The 4,872-nt window shown below is 38.9% G+C and overlaps 1 long non-coding RNA gene across 1 annotated transcript; it reads left to right on the top strand.

Moving 5' to 3' along the window:
- The first annotated feature begins 201 nt into the window (after positions 1-201).
- On the top strand, positions 202-4,668 carry LOC145718408 (uncharacterized). The gene is made up of 2 exons (XR_014141785.1): positions 202-2,182; positions 4,088-4,668. It is a non-coding gene; the product is annotated as an uncharacterized LOC145718408 (long non-coding RNA).
- The last annotated feature ends 204 nt before the right edge of the window (positions 4,669-4,872 follow it).

The following is a 4,872-nucleotide window of genomic DNA, read 5'->3' as shown; positions in this document are numbered from 1 at the left end:
TTTTTTTTTTAATATTTTATTTATTTATTTGACAGAGAAAGACACAGCGAGAGAGGGAACACAAACGGGGAGTGGGAGAGGGAGAAGCAGACTCCCTGCTGAGCAGGGAGCCCGATGCGGGACTCGATCCCGGGACTCCAGGATCATGACCTGAGCCGAAGGCAGTCGCTTAATCAACTGAGCCACCCAGGCGCCCAAAATTTTTGTTTCTTATATAGTAACTTCAGGAGCAGGAAGGTACCTACCCTGCCTAGTACATAATAAGCAGTTGGTAAAGGATATTTGAACAAATGCATCCATTCAAAGTATTCAAATTCTGGATTAGAAATTATGAGGGACTTCTCTACACATAATTTTTTTTTTTTTAAGATTTTATTTATTTGACAGAGAGAGACACAGCGAGAGAGGGAACACAAGCAGGGGGAGTGGGAGAGGGAGAAGCAGGCTCCCCGCTGAGCAGGGAGCCTGATGCGGGGCTCGATCCCAGGACTTTGGGATCATGACCTGAGCCGAAAGCAGATACTTAACGACTGAACCACCCAAGCGCCCTCTACACATAATTTCTATTTAAACAATAACTCATGGGGGTGCCTGGCTGGCTCAGTTGGTGGAGCATGTGACTCTTGATCTCAGGGTTGTGAGTTTGAGCCCCACATATTGGGTATAGAGATACTTAAAATCTTTTAAAAAAACAATAACTTATGGTCTGTAAGTTTGAAATGATTTCACTTGATCTTAGCCAAAAGGCTGAGAAGTGATTGAAATGATTTCAAAATATAAAGTTAAAAATTCATGTAGAAGAGTCTCTTGATAAAGTATTGAGGATATTATTACTAGCCATCTTTTTTTTTTTTAAGATTTTAAGTAATCTCTATACCCAACATGGGGCTTGAACTTAAAACGCCAAGATCAAGAATCTACTGACTGAGCCAGCCAGGCACCCCTATACTAGCCATCTCTGAGAAGGGAAGGTTTTACACCCAGACAACAAATCTGGAAGATTTATATTTGGCACAAGCTGAAGATACGCTTGTGTTTATGAGGCAGAATCCAGAAGAATTCTAGGATTCTTATTTTACAAAGCTGTTAATTAAAGTATAGTTGACATAGAATGTGACAGTAGTTTCAGGTGTACACTATAGTGATTTGACAATTCTATACATTGTGCTATGTTCACCACAAATGTAGCTGCCATCTGATACCCTAAAACTCTATTACAATATCACTGACTATATTCTTTATGCTAAACCTTTCATCCCCATGACTTATTCATTCCATACTGGAAGCCTATACCTACCTCCCATTCCCCTTCACCCATTTTTCCCATACCCCCACCCCCATTACAGATCACTCCATAACCAGATATTCATTCGTTAAAGTGAAAGTAGATAGAATAATAATTAAGTTAGGCTTTATTTAACTTACTTATGCAGATGGTGCAGCAGCTGTGATAGTGCACAGCTTTGAACCCAGGACATCTATATTTTCTGTTTGCTTGCTTGTTTGGTTTTTGCATTGTCATTTATGATGAAAATTTTTTCAGAGTTTAAGTAGGAGAATAAATGTTAAATTAAAAAGTATATTATTATCACCACATTTATAGTTTTACAACAGAAAGGGTAGGAAAGTGACAAGAAAGACTTAGTCTGTAGCTAACTACATACATGATCTAGGGCAAATCATGCAACCTCTGTGGGACCGTTTCTTCATTAGAATCCTTCAGGGGTTCTGCCCGAGAGAGATATATCTGTTTTTTCATATTTGTTAACTAAAGTAGGACACATACAATGCAAAGTGCACAAATCATAAGGGTAATGATTATAAAATGAACACCCTTGTATAACCACTATTGATGTATTTTGAAAAAGCTTTCTTGATGATTATGAAAGCTTTCCTTTTTAAAAAACCACTGGATTTGAGACTATAGGTAATCTCATCTCTTTTAACAACCCTTTTTAGAGTGAAATTAGCAGAAACAGTGGTAGAAAGAAAGAATTTGGCCAGTCACAAAAATTTACTTTGAATAGGTTTATTGGGCTTATATGTTTAGTCTTTTCTTCTGATGTTTCTTGTCTTCCTCTTTGCCCCTTTCCCTTTCTATCTAGGTCCTGGATGGAATGGAGAGGGGTCCTACTGAACATCTATTATCTTTTCTGAGAGTGGTCAGAGAGTTCTTAAACAGGTCTGTTGTTTATATAGAATACAAATGCAATCTTATTTTGTTAAAAAATTGATTTCAGTTGATAAGGATTGAATTAGATAGAAATAGAGTTTACTTTTTTAAAAAGAAGGCGTTTTGATCTCACTGTCCATGGGGCATTTTCGTTTGGCAGGCTGCATTTGACATGTAAATGGGACCCAAAGCAACTGAATTAAATGAGATCTGCTTATTAGAAAAGCAGTTTCTTAATAGAAAAGCAAGTGAGCCTTGTCTTTTTGAGTTATGTTGAATATATGTAATATGGCAGAATTCTTTATTGGTTTCATGGGAAGTACTAAAAAAAGATTAAAAGGTGAATATCTTAGTTGTCTATGATCCTGGAGGGGAATGGAGGCATGAATAAGCCAAGAAGGAAAATATTTGGCCCTCTTTCTCATGTTTTCAGAATTTATAACCTTGAAAAAAAAAAGGTACCTTGAAATCTCTGATTCAGAGAAAGACAAGTATATAGAGTTTTGGCTCCCCTCCCCATTCATTTATGTCTCACTCTGTCACCGTGAATGAATTTTATCATTATTCAGTCAGATAAAAACCCAGCTTAGTGATTTCCCAAACTTGTCTTCACATTGGACTCACCTGTGGAACTTGGCAAATTATTGATGCCTTTGTTTCCCTTCCTTCCCTACTCTTCACTCCATTGTGATTTAATTGGCCTGGGAATATGATGTGGGGTTTGGAATTTTTAAAAGATCCGCAGGTGATTCTAAAGTGCAGACAAGTTTGGGAACACAGCTCTAGCTAAAGCAGATCTGGCCCCTATTGCAACTTGTGACTTTTTTTCCATAAATAAGGGGATAAATATTTTGATTTTAGAATCCTGCACTTTAGAAATAAGTCAATCAGAGAAAGACAATTTTCATATGATGTCACTGATATGTGGAATTTAAGAACAAGGCAGAGGATCATAGAGGAAGAGAGGAAAAAATGAAACAAGACGAAACCAGAGAAGGAGATAAACCATAGAGACTCTTAATCTTAGGAAACAAACTGAAGGTTGCTGGAGGGGAGAGGGGTGGGGGGATAGGGTGGCTGGGTGATGGTCGTTGGAGAGGGTATGTGTTGTGGTAAGCGCTGGGTGTTGTGTAAGACTGATGAATCACAGACCTGTACCCCTGAAACAAATAATACATTATATGTTAATTAATTAAAAAAAAAGAATCCCATGCTTTAAACCTAAGTTCTTACTAGAATGTAAGCCCCATAAAAGCAGGTACCATGTCTGTATTTTCTTCACCATTGTATCTTTAGCATTTGAAACAATATCTGGCATATACTGCGTGCCTAAATATTTGTTGAATGAGTGAATAACTGTCAGTCTCCAGGGAGGTGAGAATATGCTTTTAGCAAATACTCCAGTGGTCTGAGAGAGTGGGGTGGTTGTGGAGAGCCCAGCCTCTAGAATCAGACTGCCTGGACTTGAATAATGGCTCTGTCACTTACTAGCAGTCTGGTCGTAAGCAGGTTACTTCTCTGTGCCTAAGTTCCCTCATTTGGAAAAAAAGGGGATAATAGAATCTATTCCTTGGAATTGTTGGGCATACTAATTGAGTTAATAATGCAAAGTGCTTAGAACAGTGCCTGATATATAATAGTGTTCTGTAAGTTGTAGCTACTGTAAAATTCAAAACACCCCAGATTCTCTGCCATTTGGGTAATTTATCTGTAGAATACTGTTTGACGGCTAAGGTAGAATAATGGAAACAGTTGTATTAGATGGAGTTAAGGCTTGACGAAGATGTTTTTTTTTTTATCAACTTAATGAGGTATAATTTACATACAAATTATCCATTTTATTTTATTTATTTTTTACCTGCATCCATTTTTTTATTTTTATATTTTTTAAGATTTTACTTATTTATTTGACAGAGAGAAAGAGAGCACAAGCAGGGGGAGCAACAGGCAGAGGGAGAGGGAGAAGCAGGCTCCCATCGAGCCCCCCCTCGATCCCAGGACCCTGGGGTCAAGACCTGAGCCAAAGGCAGCTGCTTAACCGACTGAGCCACCCAGGCACCCCCCTGCATCCATTTTAAAGTGAAACATGTTTCGATGAGTATTTATTAGTTTATACTATTTATTATGAGACAACCACTACAACCAAGGTATAGAAAATTTCCATCTCCCTAAAGTTTCCTTATACTCTTTTGCAATCTCTCCATCCCAGCACCCCCATCAATATATTGCTTTGCATTTTCTAGAGTTCTAGAAATTCATATATTATGTTCTCTTTTGTGTCTAGCTTCTTTCCCTCTGCATAGTTTTTTTTTTTAAGATTTTATTTATTTATTTGACAGAGAGAGATACAGCGAGAGAGGGAACACAAGCAGGGGGAGTGGGAGAGGGAGAGGGAGAAGCAGAAGCAGGCTTCCCGCAGAGCAGGGAGCCCGATGTGGGGCTCGATCCCAGGACCCGAAGGCAGACGCTTAACGACTGAGCCACCCAGGCGCCCCTCAGCATAGTTTTTTTTTTTTTATTCTTATGTTAATCCCCATACATTACATCATTAGTTCTAGATGAAGTGTTCCATGATTCATTGTTCGTGCACAACACCCAGTGCTCCATGCAGAACGTGCCCTCCTCAATACCCACCACCAGGCCAACCCATCCTCCCACCCCCCTCCCCTCTAGAACCCTCAGTTTGTTTTTCAGAGTCC

Source organism: Leptonychotes weddellii, unplaced genomic scaffold, assembly GCF_054177405.1.
Source record: "Leptonychotes weddellii isolate Sample4059 unplaced genomic scaffold, ASM5417740v2 HiC_scaffold_15286, whole genome shotgun sequence".
Taxonomy (NCBI): Eukaryota; Metazoa; Chordata; class Mammalia; order Carnivora; family Phocidae; genus Leptonychotes; species Leptonychotes weddellii.
The sequence above is the reverse complement of the archived record's forward strand: the minus strand, read 5'-3'. Positions and strand labels throughout refer to the sequence as shown.